A 21,193-nucleotide genomic window follows, 5' to 3' on the forward strand; every position below is an offset into this window, starting at 1 on the left:
GGAGGATGGAGATCTCTGAGCTAGATCCCTTCCTCTGTGTTTAACCTTCACGGAGCAGTACTTATACCACTTTAAACTCTCTTGGCTTAGTATATTAATTAAAATAAAATAAGTATATTAGGTTGGTGCAAAATTGTGGTTTTCACCATTAAAAGTAATGGCAGAAATTACTTTTGCACAAAATATTAAGACACAAGTGTGACATTCTTTGTAGTTCATAAGCCTGATGATTGGGTTTTCATGTGCATATGTGAGATGTGCCTCCCTCAAACCTTGTTACAATGTTGGCACATTTCCCATCTGATGTGAAAAAAAAAATTTCCATTAACTTTTCAAGTTTCTGGGCGGGCGTGGTGGCTCAGCCCGTAATCTCAGCACTTTGGGAGGCCGAGGCAGGTGGAGTACCTGAGGTTGGGAGTAACCAGCCTGACCAACATGGAAAAACCTGTCTCTACTACAAATACAAAATTAGCCGGGTGTGGTGGCACATGCCCGTAATCCGAACTATTCTGGAGGCTGAGGCAGGAGAATCACTTGAACCTGGGAGATGAAGGTTGCGGTAAGCCGAGATCACTCTATTGCACGACAGCCTGGGCAAAAAGAGTAAAACTCCATCTCAAAAAACAAACAAACAGGCCGGGCACGGTGGCTCATGCCTGTAATCCCAGTGCTTTGGGAGGCTGAGGTGGGTGGATCACCTGAGGTCAGGAGTTCGAGACCACCCTGGCCAACATGGAGAAACCCCTTCTCTACTACAAATACAAAGAAATCAGCTGGGCATTGTGGCAGTCGCCTGTAATCCCAGCTACTCGGGAGGCTGAGGGCAAGAGAATTGCTTAAACTTGGGAGTCGGAGGTTGCAGTGAGCCGAGATTGTGCCCTTGCACAACAGGCTGGCGACAGAGCAGGACTCTGTCTCAAACAAACTTTTCAAGTTTCCATAAAACTGACATTAGAATACTGGTCAGCTATGGCTTTCCAATAACTGAATGGGAGGAGGGGCTGTTTGGGGTACTGGTCATTTTCTGTTTCTTCTTTTTTGAGACAGAGTCTTGCTCTGTTGCCAGTCTTGAGTGCAGTGGCGCAATCTCGGCTCAGTGCAACCTCCACCCCCTGGGTTCAAGCAATTCTCCTGCCTCAGCCTCTCAAGTAGCTGGGACTACAGGCACACACCACCTCGCCCAGCTAATTTTTGTATTTTTAGTAGAGACAGGGTTTCCCCATGTTGGCCAGGATGGTCTCGATCTCTTGACCTTGTGATCCATACATCTCAGCCTTCCAAAGTGCTAGGATTACAAGTATGAGCCACCATGCCCGGCCCATTTTCTGTTACTTTGTTTTTTTTTTTTTTTTTTTGTTTTTTTTTTTAAGATGGAGTCTTGCTCTGTCACCCAGGCTGGAGTGTAGTGACACCATCTCGGCTCACTGCAACCTCTGCCTCTCGGATTCAAGCCATTCTCCTGCTTTGGTCTTCCAAGTAGCTGGGATTACACGTGCCCACCACCACACCTGGCTAATTTTCTTTTTTTTTTTGAGATGGAGTCTTGCTTTGTAGTCCAGGCTGGAGTGCAGTGGCACGATCTCGGCTCACTGCAACCTCTGTCTCCCAGGTTCCAGTGATTCTCCTGCCTCAGCCTCTCGAGTAGCTGGAGTTATAGGCACACTCCACACACGGAACCCCGGCTAATTTTTGTATTTTTAGTAGAGACGGGGTTTTCCCATGTTGGCCAGGCTGGTCTTGAACTCCTGACCATGTGATTCACCCACCTTGGCCTCCAAAAGTGCTGGGATTACAGATATAAGCCATCATGCTCGGCCTTCTGTTTCTTGATGTAGATGACAAACATAGCTGTATTCAGTTTGTCGAAAATGTTCAGGCTGTACTCTTATAGTACATTCATTTTTCTGAATACACCTTTTTTTTTTCCTCTCTCCCTCCCCTACACATTATTTTTCAAAAAATTTTTTGAAATAGCAGTCATAATGGTTCTGAGTTTTATTGCTATGAAATGAATTTCTCCTGTCTTCTAGCTTGGAAATTTAAGTTCATTTTTCACTCTCAGCTCATTTTGTTAAGTGAATTACAATCTAGCTTAACATACTTCATTTTTAGACATTTAATTAGTTATTTTTAATTTTGGTGAATTAGGTGCTGTCAGGTTACAAAGGTTTTAACACATGCAGAGGATCTGTCCTCAGCTCACCACTGACTTAATATTTAATTTTTAAACATTTTGAAGACATTTAGTGCTATTAATGAAAAGTATGAAACAAGGAGACTAAACTTATTAGTAATACCAAGAACAGAGGAGGAGGAATTAACCTTTTAAAAGGAAAGGGGACCGGGCATGGTGGCTTAAGCCTGTAATTCCAGCATTTTGGGAGGCCGAGGCAGGTGGATCACCTGAGGCTGGGAGTTTGAAGCCAGCCTGGCCAACAGGGAGAAACCCCATCTCTATTAAAAATACAAAATTAACAGGGCATGGTATTGCATGCCTGTAATCCTAGCTACTAGGGAGGCTGAGGCAGAAGAATCACTTGAACCCGGGAGGCAGAGGTTGCAGTGAGCTGTGATTGTGCCATTACTCTCCAGCTTCAGCAACAAGAGCAAAAACTCCGTCTCAGACAAAGGGGGAGGGTATGGGTGCGGTTGCTCACACCTGTAATCCCAGCGCTTTGGGAGGCTGAGGCGAGCAGATCACCTGAGGTTGGGAGTTTGAGACCACCCTGGCCAACATGGTGAAACCTGGTCTCTACTAAAAATAGAAAAAAATTAGCCGGGCATGGTGGTGTGTGGCTGTAGGCCCAGCTACTTGGGAGGCTGAGGCAGGAGAATTGCTTGAACCTGGGAGGTGGAGGTTTTGGTGAGCTGAGATCGTGCACTCGACTGTACTCCAGCCTGGGCAACAGAGTGAGACTCTGTCTCAAAAATAAATAAATAAAAATAAAACAAAAGGGGCCTTTCTTCTTCTGAAGAACAGTGAAAAGAGAAGGAGGATATACATATATTTGCCTCCTAATTTGGAGAAAAGTTAAGGATGCTCACAAATGATGGTCTCGATTTTTCCATGGAATAGTAAAACAAAATTCTGTACTAAAAATAAATGTTAGGGTGTGGCTGATACCTCAAGGAAAAAGGAAATAGTTAGTAAATGGCCTGATAAGGTAAACATAAGTGAAGGTCAAGGGAACTGAAGATATTAAAGAGAGTGCAATTAAAATGGTTGATAAAAGCGTTCTTGGCCGGGCAGTGGCTCATGCCTGTAATCCCAACACTTTGGGAGGTCAAGGCGGGCGGAACACTTGAGGTTGGGAATTCGGGAATTCGAGACCAGCCTGACCAACATGGAGAAACCCTGTGTCTACTAATAATATAAAAATTAGCCAGACGTGGTGGCACATGCCTGTAATCCCAGCTACTCAGGAGGCTGAGGCTCGAGATAAAAGGATAGGAAACAGGTTATAAACTATGAGTAGAAAGACTAGCTGTCACATTGAGGACAAATTACAGATTCAATGGGAGTGACCACAAAATAGAGGTAGAGGGGGGTAGGTAGCTGTAGGTAGAGAGGGAAACTTACAATCCAACATTTTGAAGGGGAAGTAATTTCATCAATGACTAGGTTGAAGGTGTGGCTCCATCTGTGAGTTGCTGATACAGAGTGAAGTTGAAGATGATTGGAAAAGAAAAGGATGATAAATTATGAGGTCAGAGTACTAATGAGTCATGAACATGGATGCTGAAATCATTAAGTTGATGCAGAACATGAGGATAATTCCAGGGCTGACACAGAGTTTCAGAAACATAACTGGGCAGAGACAAGGAAGTAAAGGGATATCCTACTCAGGGCCAGATTTAGAGAAATAGAAATGTAGGCAAAGTTTGTCTTTGACATTTATCACCTTTGTTCCATGGCATGATTTCCTAAGCTTTGCTCACTAACCCCCAGGTAATTTTGGTGCCCTTCATGTTACCCTCTCACTGTACAGGTTCCCCTATCTGTGCTATTTTTTTTCTTTTTTTGAAAAGGAGTCTTTGTCGCCCAGGCTGGAGTGCAGTGGCATGGATCTTGGTTCAGTGCAACCTCTGCCTCCTCGGTTCAAGTGATTCTCGTGCCTCAGCCTCTGGAGTAACTGGGATTACAGGCACCCACCACTATGCCTGGCTAATTTTTATATTTTTAGTAGAGTCGGCGTTTCACCATGTTGGTCAGGCTGGTCTCAACCTCCTGGCCTCAAGTGATCTGCCCGCCTCAGCCTCCCAAAGTGCTGAGATTAAAGGCATACGCCACCGCTCCCTGGCCTGTTCTTGACACATCTAAAATCCCAAATAGTCCCAGGACATTAATGGAGAGTTCTCCATTAATATGTCACTTTCCCCTACTTACCTTTGCATTTTGACAAACCTTTCTAGTAACAAATTCTTTTTTTTTTTTTGAGACACAGTTTCGCTCTTGTTACCCAGGCTGGAGTGCAATGGCGCGATCTCGGCTCACCGCAACCTCCGCCTCCTGGGTTCAGGTAATTCTCCTGCCTCAGCCTCCTGAGTAGCTGGGATTACAGGCATGCGCCACCATGCCCAGCTAATTTTTTGTATTTTTAGTAGAGACGGGGTTTCACCGTGTTGACCAGGATGGTCTCGATCTCTTGACCTCGTGATCCACCCGCCTCGGTCTCCCAAAGTGCTGGGATTACAGGCGTGAGCCACCGCGCCCGGCTCTAGTAACAAATTCTTAATCTGAAATTGGTCATTTCAAGGTCAATACTCTACAGAGGTGTCTGCAAAGTCATGTAATTCCAGCATAGCAGAGGTCTCCTGTCCTGTTGTTCTGAAAAATCTTTCTCCAATATTGATTCATCCTTTTGGCCTCAGACTTTAATCACCCCCACAAAATGTGAGTTTCTTTGGAGCAGGACCTGAGCTGAGCCAGTAAAAAGACATCCATAAAAGCACAAACTCAATCATTTGTTTTCCTAACAGTGCCAAGGCAGGCTGGTGTCTTGTGAGATATCAATTCCCTTCTGTGTACCTGCCCTCCTCTGTCCAGTGAAATGTCATTTTTAATATATGTTGTGATACTAAAAGATTTCAGAAGCGTTGACTGAGTAGACATTCAACAATGATTATAGCTGATACTGAGCACCTACTATGTGCCAAGCACTTATGTGTTTTAACTCATTTAATAATTGCAACAATCCCATTAGGTTGGTATTGTTATTCTCACTTTGCAGATGAAGAGACTTAAAAAGACTTGCCCAAAGTCACAGAGATGGGAAATAGCAGCATCAGCATTTAAACCTAGCCAATCTAGACCAGAGGGTACATTTAACCACTACACATTTCCCCTAAATACACCTTTGCATCATATCTGTTATCTCAGCACTTTGGCAGGCCACCAAGGCCGGGGGATCCTTTGCTGCCAGGAGTTCAAGACCAGCCTGGGTGGCATACCAAACTCTTGTCTCTCCAAAAATTTTAAAAATTGGCCAGGTATGGTAGGGGGCACCTATAGTCTGATCTACTTGGGAGGTTGAGGTGGGAAGATTGCTTGAGCCCAGCAATTTGTAGCAGCAGTGAGCCATGATCCAGCCATTGCCCTCCAGCCTGGGTGACAAAGTGAGATCTGAAAAAAAAAAAAAAAAAAAAAAAAAAAAATCAAGTTTCCTGGATCTATACAAAAATTTCAATTTAACACATTTTTATAAAAGTTTGTTTTAAAATAAACACCCCTATTAATGGCAAAGCCAGAATACAATCTGGTTACGATCTGCAGGTGAGCAGCAAGAGCTGAACACATTAGCTGCAACACCATCTAGCTTGCCTGGGACTCCGTTAGCAGGCCCACTTTGCGTTTTGATAAATTATCGGATCAACAACTAAGAGACTGTAATTCGATTTACGTTTTACTCTATCTGAATCCTCAGTATAATGAAGAACCTTATAATTGTTAATTTATAGATATAAGTTCATTAACCATTATTGCCTTCCTATATCCTCTCATTCTTCCACAAAATCTTCTACCTTTGGGTGTTTCTTTACTTTAGCAGACACACACACACACCCTCCCCACACACGTCTTATCTTTTAACTCTTCTCATCTTGCTTCAGGGAAAAACAAACATCATGAATCTTTAGGTCCATTTTCTGAGGGAAAGTGGGGGACGGAGGCGGGCAGACGAGGGGAGATGAATAGGTTTTTACCCGGTATTTTTTTTTTTTTTTTTAACCACAAACGGGGAGGTACAAGCTGCAGAGAAACACTAGCCGCTTGGCGGGCCAACAGCTCTGGGGTTCACTGATCAATCGCACCCAAATTCATTTACTAATTTAAAAAAATACTGTGGCAAGCTTCGTTTACATAAGACTTGGAGCGAAGCCGCCGCCACAATCTGCCGCAGCCTCGTGTGGAGTCACGGCCACTGAGCTCTTCACTTTCCCCAAGAGGCTCCTGTGCCTCCCCCGTCCCCAAGAGAGCCAGGCGGTCCCTCGCGGCTCTGAGTACCAAGGAGAAGGCCGCGAAGAGAGGCCGAAGGAGCCCAGGCGAGAATGGAGGGCGGGGGCAGCGGGCAGCACCCGGGCTTCAGTTCATGACCCCGTTATTCCACGGAAAAATGGAACATTCCGCTCCTTCCGCCCACAGAGGGGAGGTGGGGGGAACCCTTCGATCTTGTCTAGGAGAGGAGACGCGGGCTCAGCCACCGGAATCCGGGACGCGGGGAACCGCGTTACGGGAATCGCTACCCCCCGGAGTCCCGCCCTCTCGTCGACGGGTGGCCGCTGGACCAATGCCTTGGCGCAAAGGGTCTCGCAGGGGCCAATCAGCGCCTAGGTCCTGGTCGGGGGCGGGGCGCAGAGGGAGGCACAGCGGGGTGGGATTGGAGGCGCCCCGCCCCGCCGCGGGACTGGGGCGGTGCGCTACCTCCGGGGCGTAGGAACCGCCAGCGTTCCGAAGCCGGGGCGAGCAGCCAAAAGGCCGGCGGAGCAGCGCTGGGCTCCCTCGGCGCAGCTGAACCGGGGGCCTCGCCTGCCAGGCCGACGGGTCTGGCCCAGCCTGGCGCCGAGGGGTTCGTGTGCTGTAGAGACGCGGAGGATCGAGGCGGCGCGGCCTGAGGTGAGAAGAGGCCGGGTGTTGGGCCGCGTAGCGGCGGGGAGAGGGTCGGTGGTTGTGGACGGACTCTCTGGCAGTCGAGGAGACCTCCCTTTCCCCTGAGAGCAGCGCCCGGAACTTGTCAGCCCAGCCTGGAAATCCCCACATTCCTTCCCCTCCCTGCTCCCGCACCTCCGAATTCTACTTCCACAACTTTGTCACCTCGATTATCTCAGCCTTGAGTACAAACCTCACCCACGCGCGCGCACGCACCCCTCTTACGCCCGCCCTGCAGAACGCCCTTCAGGATGATGACTCCCGCAATCCCCTTTCCATCTCCCCTGAAATTCTGTTCTGTCCGCGCTTTACTCTTCATTTTCTACCCTGAGGTGGATTTCCCTCCCCAAAAGCTGTATTTTCATCTTTAAATCGTAAGGTTTCAGCATTGCTGAAAGTTCACAATGCTTGTAAACATTAACGTTTCTTTCCTTCTTTTGATCTCTTCTATTAATACTTAGCATTCCTAATGAATCCCACATCCTACTGTATCCAGAGGAGAACAAATCTGTTTTTAAAATTTTATCTCCTCCCTTAAGCTTGAAGATAGTCCAGGCAGCGATTATGTCCTCAGTGGATGAACAGCATTTTATTTCATAATCCGAAACTGAAAAAAAAAAAAAAACGGGGGAAAAAAAAAGGCTTTTCACTTTTTTTTTTTTTTTTTTGCCTTCAGAAGGAAACGCATTTTGGCTCAGTTTGTGAAGTATTTCAACAATTATACTGCCTTAAAATAACTAGTTATTAGAATGCCAGGGTGAATTTTCTGAAAGATTGGGGTATTTAGTTTTGTCAGTGCTGTAAACAAACCCTTTAGACTGTGTGTGACTGCCAGCTTCAAGTTGGAACAACTCTTAATTGAAATTACTCAGATCATCAGTTCAGCTGTTAGCCATTATGTTAATTTCTTAAATTCATGTTAATTCCTACTTGGAAGTATTTTTGAACTATGAACTTACAGAACCAACTTGCTATTAAATTGTGCTTTTAAACTATTTCTCTTTGGGGATAATCTTGAACATTTTTTAAAAATATTAAGTGAAAGAAAAATATTGGCCGAGCGCGGTGTCTCACACCTGTAATCCCAGCACTTTAGGAGGCCGAGGCGGGCGGATCACGAGGTCAGGAGATCGAGACCATCCTTGCTAACAAGGTGAAACCCTATCTCTACTAAAAATACCCAAAACTAGCCCTGCGTGGTGGCACACACACGCCTGTAGTTCCAGCTACTCGGGAGGCTGAGGCAGAAAAATCACTTGAACCCGGGAGGCGGAGGTTACGGTGAGCCGAGATCGCACCACTGTACTCCAGCCTGCGTGACAGAGCCAGACCCCGCCTCAGGGAAAAAAAAAAAAAAAAAAAAAAATTGGGCAGGAAGGAGAAAGTGTCAAAAAGGACAAACTTTTGTGGTGGGATTTTCCCCTCATCTTAAGTATGTGTTATTGAAAATACTAGTTTAATTTTCTCACAGGCAATTTAGACTATTATAAATACTGCCACCACATTTATTCTTACTAACTAAAAATGTTGTTCTCACTGTTATTTGTGAATTGCAGTGTTATTTATTTAAATTTGTTTCCAAGGCTTTGCACTTCAGTTTTGTTAGAGTGAATGTTAAATACCGGTGAATGTTAAATACCCGTGAAGCAGGTGTTAAAATGTCCACTTTATAGAGAAGGAAACAGGCTTGGAGTCCTCTGAAACCCAGATCTGTGTATGACTCCAAATCCTGTGCTCTCAATCATTTTGTCATTTCTCATTAAAAAAAAAAAAAAAAAAAAAAAAAAAAAAACACCCAGTGCTACAATTTGGTTTGGGAACTTAAGGGCTACCCATAAATCCTCTACAGTGGCAGGGAGGGTTTCCCCCTCCCTCATGTCAGAGCTGTTAATTTTAATGGGAGTCAGAATTTCCTTGCCCTAATACATTTGCAGCTTGGCTCCTAAAGAAGCATGGAATGTTCTCACAGCCTTCACCCTTCATTTGATTGCAAAGGCAGAATGATCAGAGTTGAGATTCCTATTGTGCTTTATTATTTTACACAGCAAATACTAAGCAACAGGAACTCACAGAGGTGCAGGAGGTGTCATCAGGATCTTCAAAGAGTTTATAACAATTGGATCGACAAACTTATATGAGAAGAACTACAAGGATGTAAAGCAGTTTTTTTTTTTTTTTTTTTTTTTTTAGGGAGGGTTGTTCGTTACCCGGGCGGGGGTGATCTCGGCTCACCGCAACCTCCGCCCCCCGGGTTCAGGCAATTCTCCTGCCTCAGCCTCCTGAGTAGCTGGGATTACAGGCACGTGCCACCATGCCCAGCTAATTTTTTGTATTTTTAGTAGAGACGGGGTTTCACCATGTTGACCAGGATGGTCTCAATCTCTTGACCTCGCAATCCACCTGCCTCGGCCTCCCAAAGTGCTGGGATTACAGGCTTGAGCCACCGCGCCCGGCCCGTAAAGCAGTTTTAATTAAATGCAGAGTGATGCAGAAAATGCTGTAGATACTAAAATTAGGGAATGAAGGATTGGAATGAGCAAAGGATTTACCAGAAGTTAGCCTTGAAACCTGGGTAAGATTTGGATAAAGGGAAAAATGAAGGGAGCCCATTCATAATAGAGAATAGAGGACATCATATGGAATAGAGAATATAGAACATAATGCAGGACTAGCTTGTGGAAAGGATCAGCAATAACTAAGGCCTATTAACTAAAACAGACAATATATATTTAGTGCTTATTTTATGCCAGTCACTATTTTGAGCACTTTGCCCATATTAAGGCATTTAATCCTCATAATATTATGAAGTAGGTCTAATAATAATAGGATAATAATCCTTTTTTTTACACATAGGGAAACCCAGGCACAAGAAGGTTAATTAATTTGCAGAGCTATGTGGTAGATCTAAAACTCATAGGTAGACAGCCTGGCTTTAGAATCTGAGCTCTTAACCATGATACATACTGCCTCTTCATAAACAGTATACTTGAGTAGTCGTGAGTAGATAGAATAATAAGATCATACCAGAAGGTCTTTAAAAACCCACCCTTAATTGTCCACTAGGTGCCTCAAACTATGTTAGATTCTGAGAATATCAAGGTATGTGAAACAGTTATTGTGCAGTGTTCTGAATCCTGTTAGCGCAGCATGAAAGAGTACACTGACAGCAAAGATGTTTGTGAAGTGGGGGGAAATTCCATAGAAGAGATGATATTTCATAAGCAGTTTGTACTGCACAGCATACTCAGGAAAGGCATTGTAGAGGCAAGGAATAACATATGTAGGAGCACAAACTGAAAGAACAAGGTATGTTAGAGGAAGTCTAGTGGTTTCCTGAGTCTATAGGGATGGTTAGTAGAGAGTGATGAAAGCTAAGACTGAATTATGAATGGCATGGTGTGGTCAGGCAAAATGAGGAGCTTAAATATTTGCTTTGCAATTTGGAAACTACAAAAATAATTTCAGCATGATTGGAGTAATAGCCAGATTGCTTCCAACTGCAAGCAGCTCTCTCTAGAAGTATAGTAGTAGAGTATCTTGAGAGAGAAGTCTGAAGAAAGGATTTTTTTTTTTTTTTTAAAAGAATAGAGAAACTTGAATATTGGAAAAGATAGTTTGGATAGGCACGCCAAGGCCAAAATTTTAGGTTCTTAAATAATTAAAATATTTGGCATTATTATTCACCTTTTAAAAAGCTGTTGAGGAAAAGAATGATGGGTTTGAAGTTGTGTTTTAGAGAGGGTAATCCACCAACAGTGTTCAGAATGTTTGGGAGGGAGGAAAGAGACTGGAAGCAGGAACACTTAAAATTATTGAGGTGATTGATGTCCAAATTAGGTTAGTTTGTGGTAGAGGGTAAAAAGAAGAGACAGATGGGGAAGAAATTATGGGAAAGAAGACGGGATAAGATTTGTAACTGAGAAAAGCTAAAATGTACTGGGTAGATGAGAGAAACTATGAACTCCATTGACTTAGGCAATTTAAGAGAATGAGTTGTTTATAGATAAGGAAAAATGGTAAGTCCCTGTGACTTTTTAAAAAGTGGATGTGCATTTATGTGTATATGTGTTCATGAGCATGTATATATGTGTGTACTGTTTTTAGACTTCTTAAATTGATATGAATCAGAGAATACCTAAGAAGATGAAATGTAACTGAAATTAAAAGAAAAATCCAAGCCAGAATTTTGGAAATTATTTTGTTTGAAGATAATTAAAGTCATATGTCTTCAAAGAAGTTGGTATTTAAAAAGAAAAGTCTATGCCCAGTACTTTCTCTTTGGGTACCTTCATAGCCGGGAGATAAAAGCTAGCAGAGAATTCAGCAAAGGAGATAAGAAAGAGGATAAAGTAAATAATTCAACTGCATTATCTGGTTGTATAGAAAGTGTGTGAAAGGCTTTAGAAATACTTGTGATATAGTCAAAATAGCTACAATCTCTTCTTTTTTTACTCTGTGGCTATCTAGTATATCTTGGTAAGATTTAATAAGAGATTAGCTAAGTGATCATGAATAAGAGAGCTGTATTGGTTGAAATATGGCTATAGTATATAGATATATCCAGAGCAGGAGATACATTCCTTTCAGCACTGTAAATCTGTTGCTCTGTTAAAATTGGAATGTTCTGCCTCCAAATTTTCATTATTTTTTTTTAAGTAATCAGTTTTATCCTCTGTTCTAAGGTTGATTGATCTGCACAATCTTGTTTTGTTCTGTTTTATATATTACCCTCAACCCCATCCCCCCCAGTGCAAACATAGTTCATCAGAACTATGTTTCAGATAGCATAGCTCTGGTTAGACTGGCATGCTCTGGGATTTTGCCATTGGTAATCTTCACTTGACAATTAGAGTCAAAGATGATGTATAGCTCATGTGCGTGCTATTTTCTCTGTCTAGGAAACCCCCACCCTTATTTTATGACTAGGTACTCCTGTCTCCTGTCTGAATTGGGTATTTTCTGTGCTCCCATGGCACTTTGTGAATATTCTATGTCTGTGAACTTTGGACGTCTTAAGGGCAAGAACTATTTATATGGCTTCAATTATATTTGTAACAATAAAAATTGAATAAAAGCCTGAGCTTTTGTTTCGTAAGCAATGGTGAGAACATGGATTTTCATCAAAGTACTCTGTAAACCTTTTCATTTTTGTAAAAGGCCCTCTTTAAGGTCATAAGCATATTCTATGTTTTTCAATGTGCTTATAATTTTGCTTTTGCATTTAGGTCCTTAATCTGGAGAGAGAGTGTATGCTTATACATGCATGTGCACGTGCATGTGTGTGTGTCTTTTTGTCTGATGAAATGGAATTCTTTTTTGTTGTTGCTTATGGAGCCACTTGTCCCAATGCAATTTATTGAATAGTCCTTTATTTTCCTAGCGAATGAGCAACCTTTTAAAAAAATCAGATTTTAAATTCTTATATACACTTGAGTCTGTTTTGTTTTGTACCATTGATTTAATTGTCTATTCATTTGCCAACCTTTGCTATGTTTACTCTACTTTTAGACTGTCTTTTTTTTTTTTTTTTTTGAGATGGAGTCTCACACTGTCACTCAGGCTAGAGTACTGTGGCATGATCTGGGCCCACTGCAACCTCTGCCTCCTGGGTTCACCTGATTCTCCTGCCTCAGCCTCCTGAGTAGCTGGGATTATAGGCACACACCATCACACCCAGCTAACTTTTTGTATTTTTAGTGGAGACGGGGTTTCACTATGTTGGCCGGAATGGTCTTGAACTCCTGACCTTGGTATCCACTCACCTTGGCCTCCCAAAGTGCTGGAATTAAAGGCGTGAGCCACGGCACCCGGCCTAGACTATCTTAAGAGATGGTAGAACAAGTATTCTTCTCTTCAGTTCTTCTCTTTGAAAATTGGCTTTTGGCTATTTGATGCTGTATATGAAATTTTAAATTGGCTTTTAAAGTTTTATAATAATCCACTTTGCCATTCGGATTAAAAGTGTGTTTTTATATTTGTATAATTTGTATATTAATTTGTGAAGAGGGCCAGCATGGTGGCTTATGCCTATAATCCTAGCACTTTGGGAGGCCAAGGTGGGTGGATTGCTTGAGCTCAAGTGTTCAAGACCATCCTAGGCAACATAGTGAAACCCTGTCTCTACCAAAAATACAAAAAGTTAGACAGGCATGATGGCACATGCCTGTAGTCCCAGCTATTTGGGAGTGTGAGGTGGGAGGATTGCTTGAGCTTGGGAGGCGGAGGTTGTAGTGAGCTGAGATGGTGCCACTGTACTCCAGCCTGGGTGACAGACTGACTCTGTCTCAGGAAAAAAAAGTATGAAGAATTAACATCTGTACTATATTAGGATTGTTTTTTTTTTCCATTCCATGGTATTCAGATCCTGCTAATGTATCATTTAGTAGGATATTGTAGTTTTCTCCATAAAATTCTCACATAGTTCTGATTAAATTTTTCCTAGATATATTATAGTTTTTGGTACTATTGTGAATAGGGTTTTTTCTATTACATTTTCTTTCTTTTTTTTCCTGTCATCCAGGTTGGAGTGCAGTGGCACGATCTCGGCTTCTCAGCTTACTGCAGCTTCTATAACTTGGGCTCAAGTCATCCTCCTACCTCAGCTTCCTGAGTAGCTGGGATTATAGGCATGTGCCACCATGCCCATCTACTTTTAGAAAAAAAAAATTTTTTTTTTTTTTTTGAGACGGAGTTTCACTCTTGTTACCCAGGCTGGAGTGCAGTGGCGTGATTTCGGCTCACCACAACCTCCACCTCCCGGGTTGAAGCAGTTCTTCTGCCCCAGCCTCCCGAGTAGCTGGACTATAGGCATGCGCCACCACGCCCAGCGAATTTTTGTATTTTTAGTAGAGATGGGGTTTGACCATGTTGACCAGGATGGTCTCGATCTCTTGACCTCGTGATCCACCCGCCTCGGCCTCCCAAAGTGCTGGGATTACAGGCGTGAGCCACTGTGCCCGGCTAAAAAATTTTTTTATAGAGAAGGGGTTTTGCCATGTTGCTTAGGCTGGTCTTGAACTCCTGGGCTCAAGCAATTCACCTACCTTGGCCTCCTAAGTGCTGGGATTACAGGTGTGAGCCACTGCACCCAGCCTTCTGTTACATTTTCTAATTATTTATTATTGGTATTTAGGAGAGCTTTTTTTTCTTTTTTTTTTTTGAGACAGAGTTTTGCTCTTGTTGCCCAGATTAGAGTGCAATGGAGTGATCTCAGTTCACCATAACCTCCGCCTCCTGGGTTCAAGCAATTCTCCTGCCTCAGCCTCCTGAGTAGCTGGGATTACAGGCATGTGCCACCATGCCCAGCTAATTTTGTATTTTTAGTAGAAACGGGGTTTCTCTATGTTGATCAGGCTGATCTTGAACTCCTGGCTTCAGGTGTTCTGCCCACCTTGGCCTCCTAACGTGCTGAGATTACAGGCGTGAGCCACTGTGCCAGCTAGAGAGCTATTTTTTGATGATGTTTTGTTTGACTATTCAGCTCTCAATAGTCCTATTATTTTTTGATGATGTTTTGTTTGACTACTGTGTTAAATTCTCAATAGTCCTAGTAGTTTGCCATGTGATTCTCACTCTTTGATAGATGATCATATCAGCCACAATTTATTTTCCATTTTTAGATCTGCCTTATTTTTGCTTAAGCCCTTTAGAGCAGTGGTGAATACGTGATGACTCCAAACATCTTGTCTGAATCCTGACTTTAATAAGAATGCTTCTGATTTTTACCTTTAAATCTGTAGATGCTTATTATAGGTTTCTTACAGTAGTACTTGTGGCAGCAACAGCAAGAACTGTGCTAATAATAACAGCTGTTACCTTTTATTGAGTAGTTACAATAAGCCAAATGATTCTAAGCACTTTCTGTATTTTTAGTTATTTAATCATCATAACATTCCTAGATGGGTAGGTAGTGGTGGTGGTACCCCATTTTTATAGATAGGGGAAGTAAAAATGAGGGCTATTTAAAAACTTGCCTAAGATATTTTACAAAAAATATAGGGCTAAAATTTGAACACAAGCAATCTAGTTCCAGAGTCCCTCCTCTTTTTTCTTATCCTTTACGAAGGTAAGGGTGGTCTCTTTCAGTCTTAGTTTTCAGACACTTTGTTGTTATTTTTAAGTTTTAAATGAATAGTTTAAATGTTATTTTTAAGTTTTAAATGAAAACTTAAATTTTTTTTTTTTTTGAAAACTTAAATTTTTAAAGTTTTAAATGTTGTTAAGTTTAAATGAATGTTGAATGTTATCATATGCTTTTCAAACATCTGTTGGAATTACCCTGTCATTTTTCTTTGATCTGTTAATATAGTAATTCATAGTATCTTTTCTCATTTTGAACCGTGCTTATTATTTTAGGCTAAATACTTGTTAGCATTCACACTTTGATTTTGTTTTCAAATCTGCTTATTCTTTTCTCTACCCACACTACAAAAAAAATGTTAAAGGCAATCTTTCAAGCCCAAGTAAAGTGATACCAGATGGAAATACAGATCTGTAGAAAGGAATTAAAAGCTCTAGATTGGTAACCACATGAGTAAATATGCGATAGTCTCACTCTGTCATCCAGGCTGGAATGCAGTAGTGTGACCATGGCTCACTGCAGCCTCAGCCTCCTAGACTCAAGCAGTCCTTTCACCTTAGCTTCCTGAGTAGCCAGAACAACAAGCATGCACCACCACAGCCTCTAATTTTTTGTAGAGGCGGGGGTCTTACTATATTGTCTAAGCTGGTCTTAAACTTTTGGGCTCAAGTGATCCTTCTGCCTTGGCCTCCCAGAGTGATGGGATTACAGGTGGGAGCCACCATTCTGGGCCATGTGAAGTTTTAATATATGCAAAAGTAAAATGTATGTTAAAATAGCACAAAGGTCTAGGGGGAGAAATGGAAGTTATGCTATTGTATACTTTACTGTGCATGAGGTGGCATAATATTACTTGAAGATAAACTGTGAAAAGTTAAAGATGTACAAGTATAAACCTAAAGCAACCAATAAGAAAACAAAGAATTACAGCTTATTAACAAGGAAAAGAATAAAAAATAATTAACAAAAATATGTGCAGAAATGAAACAGAACAGTCAAGTAGAAAACAAATATGAAGCTCATAGCTTTAAACCTAATCATATCACAAATTATATTAAATGTAAATGGTCTAAACACCCAATTGAAAAGCAGAGATTATCAGACGGGATACAACCACATGCTGCCTACCCCCTAGAGATGCCACTTAAATATGAAGAAACATACAGATTAAACAAAAAAGGTTGGAAGAGGATATACCATGATAACACTAATCAAAAGAAGACAGAATTGCCTATAGTAATATCAAAGTAGATTTCAGAGAAGAGAATATTATCAGGGGTAAATAAGGGCATTTCCTAATGATAAAAGGGTCAATTTATCAAAGATCTACCAAATAACGTAGTTTCAAAATACACAGAGCAAAAACTGACAGAACTGCAAGGAGAAATAAATCCACAGTTATATTCAGGGATTTCAGTATTCCTTTTTGAACAATGATAAAAGAAGTAGACAGAAAATCAGTGAGGATATGGAAGACTTGAACAACACTGTCAACCAAATTTGTGTGATGGCCATTTATCTAACACTCTTCCAGCAACAGCAGTGCTTTTTAAGTGTGCACAGAACGTTGATTTCAAGGTTTATAAGGCTACAGTCATCATGACAGTGTGGTGGTAGCATATAAATAAGCAAATTGATCAGTGTAACAAATAGAGTAGGAGTCAACCTACCTTTTGTTTTCATAAAGTACTGTTAGAACACAGCCACTTCTGTTTGTTTATGTATTTTCTTTGGTTGCTTTGGTGTTACAACAGTAGATTGGTAGCTCCAATAGAGACCACAGAGCCTAAAATATTTACCCCTAGCTGTTACATGAAAAGCTTGGCCACCCTGGAATTAAGAGTACCCAAATAGACCCACACCTATGTGAACAACTGATTTTTAACAAAGGCACAAAGGCAATTCACTTGAGAAAGGATAATTTTTTACAACAAATAGTTTTGAAACAATTTTCCATATATACAAAATGAACTCGAATTCCAGCTTGACACCATACATAAATATTAACTTGAAATAATTGAGACCTAAATGACCCTGAAACTATAAAAATTGTAGGAAAAAAAACCTTTGTGACTTTATTTTTTATCTTTTTTTTTTGGGCGCGGGGGATGGAGTCTCGTTCTGTCATCCAGTCTGGAGTGCAGTGGTGCTATCTTGGCTTACTGCAACTTCCGCCTCCTGGGTTAAAGTGATTCTTTTACCTCAGCCTCCTGTGTGGCTGGGATTACATACAGATATGGACTACCATGCCCAGCTAATTTTTTTTTTTTTTTTTCTATTTCAGCAGAGACAGAGTTTCACCTTATCTCCCAGGCTGGTCTCAAACTCCTGAGCTCAGGCAGTCTACCCACTTCGGCCTCCCCAAGTGCTGGGATTTACAAGTGTGAGCTACCATGCTGCGTCCTTTGTGGTTTTAGATTAGGCAAAGACTTCTTAGGTACATCAAAACCACAAATTGATGAACTGAACTTTATTAAAATTAAATCTCCTGTTCTTCAAAAGACACTGTTAAAAGAATGAAAAGACAAGCATACAAGAAAATAATGCATAAATCTATTTTCTAATAAAACCCAGAGTATCTTCTTAGAACTTTCAAAATTTAATGAGAAAACAGGAAACTCAGTTGATCAATATGTTTGAACAGACACATCACCAAAGAAGATATAGCCAAGCACACACCTGCCATGGGGTCTAGCCATGCCACTCTTCACTTGCCTTCTATTTTGGGGCACAAACTATGTGCTAGTTTCCTAGGGCTACTATAATAGAGCATCCCTTTGTTACAGTATCCGTTATCTGAAATACTTAGTGACAGAAGTATATTGGATTTTGGATTTCTTTTAAATTGCATTATATACTTACAGTTGAGCATCCCAAATCCTAAAATCTGAAATCCAAAATGCAAGAGCTCAAAAAGTTTTGGAATTAGAGCATTTCTGTTTTCAGATTTGGGATGTTCAACCCGTACCACAAACTGGGTGGCTCAAAATAACAAATCTATTCTCTCAAGGTTTTGGAGGCTAGAAGTCCTTTTGAGACTGGATAGAATCTTCCTTTGCCTCTCTTAGCTTTTGGTGGTAGCCATCAGTCCTTGACATTCCTTCGTTTACAGCTGCATAACTCCAGCTTCTGCCTCTGTTGTCACATGGCATTCTTCCTGGCTCTGTCTCTTTAAAGACACCAGTCATCTTGTACTAAAGGCCTACTATAACATCTAATTAAATCTGTAAGGGCCTTATTTCCACATAGGGCAACATTTTGTGGTACTAGGGTTAGGACTTCAACATATCATTTCAGGGGAACAATTCTGCCCATAACAAACAGCAAGAAAATTAAGTTAATTATATTGTATTTAGAATAGGGGTTGGCAGACTATAGACCATAAACCAAATACAGCTTACAGCCATTTTGTAGATAAAGTTTTATGGGAATGTACCTATGCCCACTTATTTACATATTGTTTATGGCTGCTTTTGCACTTTGGTTTTTTTTTTTTTTGTGTGTGTGTGTGGTGAGACAGAGTCTCACTCTGTTGCCCAGGCTGGAGTGCAATAGTGCGATCTTGGCTTGCTGCAACCTCTGCCTTCCGGGTTCAAGCAATTCTCCTGCCTCAGCCTCCCAAGTAGCTGGGATTACAGGCATGCACCGCACGCCCAGTTAATTTTTTTGTATTTTTAGTAGAGACAGGGTTTCACCCTATTGGCCAGGCTGGTCTTGAACTCTTGACCTTGTGATCCACCCATCTCAGCCTCCCAAAGTGCTGGGATTACAGACACGAGCCAGCACGCCTGCCACTTTTGCACTTTAATAACGGAGTTAACTAATTGTAAGAGAGAACTTAAAGCCCGCAAAGCCTAAAATATTTATTATCTGGCCCTTTACAGAAAATGTTTGCCAGCCTATTTTAGAAGGTGTTAAGCATTGTAGGAAAAAAACAAACGGGAAAGGAGCATAAGCAACACAGCGTGGTTAGGGAAGATCTCTATGAGGAGGTGAATTTGAGCAAAGGCTACAAGGATTATTCTTTATGTATTAGGACGATGTCCACTATGTAGTGTTAACTGAAAAAAGTTATAAAACATTTTTCACTTATATGATTCCATCTTTGTAAAATAGGAAAGTGTATATTTATACAATATAAAGTTATATACATCCAGGAAATTTTGCAAGAATATCCACCAAAATGTTCATAGTAGTTATCTCTTGGTGAGATTATAGTGCACTTTCACATGGCATTTTTTCCATTTGTTTTCATTAGGTATTTAAAAAATATTTTTATAAATTCTTACGTGTTATTAAATTACATCAAAGGCTTAATGTGTATGAAACGATAATGGAAGATTCAGCACCTTGCCTAAAGTTTGGAGTTTACTCGTATTTCAAAGAGGAGCCACTAGTACTTAAGCTAGAATTTAAGTGACCAAGTCTTAAAATGAATTATTATCTCTGGTTACTTTAGCAGGCTTAATTTAGTGCTAGTAGAAGAAAAAAGACGTGATTGTAAAAACTTCTGTCATAAATGTTCCTTTCATGTTTCTATGACATATACACATCAGGGAAGTTTGCATTAGGTGTGGGTGAGCCAATAATGTTTGCAAGTGAATATCATATCATAGCACTAGGGCTGGGCACGGTGGCTCATGCCTGTAATCCTAACACTTTGGGAGACTGAGGTGGGCAGATCCACTTGAGCTCAGCCTGGGCAACATGGTGAAACCCCATCTCTACTAATAGTGGAAAAAAAAAAAAATAGGTAAGCTTGATGGTACCACCTGTAGTCCCAGCTACTTGGGAGGCTGAGGTGGGAGAATTACCTAACCCAGGAAGCTGAGGCCACAGTGAGCTGTGATTGTGCTACTGCACTCCAGCCTGGGTAATGGGAGTGAGATTCTGTCTCACTAAAAAAAAAAAAAAAAAAAAAAAAAAAAATGCACTGGGATATTTGAATACTCTTATACAAGTGTTTATGGGTTTATTTTATTCTGAAGGTCCGAAGACACCTGAAGTGGGATATCCACAACACCAAAAGCCTAAGAGCAGACAGGAATTTTAAAAGTACACGTAGAATAAAATTATCAAAGCCAACCCTCTGAAAAAGACTCTCCTCTCTTTATAGTGAAACTCAATGGAAAAAGCATGACATTTAGAAGCAGAAGACTTAGCTTCAAATCCCTGCTCCTTCACTTACTAATTTTGTGATTTGGGTAAGTAATTGGTCTCATCTGCATTTTTTTTTTTTTTTAATAAAGTTCCAGTAAATAATCCCTGCCCCACTCACGTAATTCTTTAGGATATTAGGAGACTACAGTGAAATAATTTATGTGAAAACATTTTGTGTAATATAAAATAGTATCCTATGAGCTCATAATTGATACTGATGGAAGAGAACAGAGTGTGTGGATAATTTAAAAGCTAATAATTAGTTAATTTAGTATAGGCGTTACCATCTTATGGTAGATTTAGTCACGGTAACGCTGTACTGTGACAGATATATAGAAATTTTCCTCATCCTGATCCCCACTCAGCTTATTCATTCAACAATCATTATTTTGCCTTCTGTTTGGCAATTTTAGTTCATATACTGTTCTACAATTGTAATACAGTTTATATTGACATTCTTCTTCATATGCATTGTAAATCCAAAGATATTCATCCTTTTTATTCCATCCTTAGGTTAAGTTAGAAAATGAAAAAAAAATCACAATCCATAGGTGATAAAAATAATTTATAAAGAGCGCAACCATTAAATATTTATCAACTGTAACTCTACTGCTTTTTCTCCCACTTGAGAAAATTATGGAAATGAAAGTAAATGAGAATGAACAAGTATAGGGATAATCTTTAATTTGTTCTATTTTGAGTAAATCATTTATAAATTTTGTTTCTTTAACATTGAAAGTAGCTATACCTGTTATACATCGTCTAGCTCCTTTCAGCACACTACCATGTTAAGTCACCATAGTTGAGGA

The 21,193-nt window shown here is 40.9% G+C and overlaps 1 protein-coding gene and 1 non-coding gene across 5 annotated transcripts in view; both read left to right on the forward strand.

Annotated features, from left to right (window-relative positions):
• Positions 1–203: 203 nt before the first annotated feature.
• On the forward strand, positions 204–306 carry LOC116554467. The gene has a single exon (XR_004270206.1). It is a non-coding gene; the product is annotated as a small nucleolar RNA U13 (small nucleolar RNA).
• Positions 307–6,898: 6,592 nt separating this feature from the next.
• IL6ST (interleukin 6 signal transducer) overlaps positions 6,899–21,193 on the forward strand; it is a 67,079-nt gene continuing 52,784 nt past the window's right edge. Inside the window, exons 1-2 of one of the 4 annotated variants that reach the window (XM_032280572.1) lie at positions 6,899–7,111; positions 20,341–20,428. The gene's annotated coding sequence lies outside the window, so the exon portion shown is untranslated. Of the gene's footprint in view, positions 7,112–8,224; positions 8,266–20,340; positions 20,429–21,193 lie in introns of those variants that run through there. The other 3 variants (XM_032280582.1, XM_032280599.1, XM_032280592.1) reach the window with 3 other exon arrangements.

Source organism: Sapajus apella, unplaced genomic scaffold (assembly GCF_009761245.1).
Source record: "Sapajus apella isolate SASKATOON/1434 unplaced genomic scaffold, GSC_monkey_1.0 scaffold1, whole genome shotgun sequence".
Classification (NCBI taxonomy): Eukaryota; Metazoa; Chordata; class Mammalia; order Primates; family Cebidae; genus Sapajus; species Sapajus apella.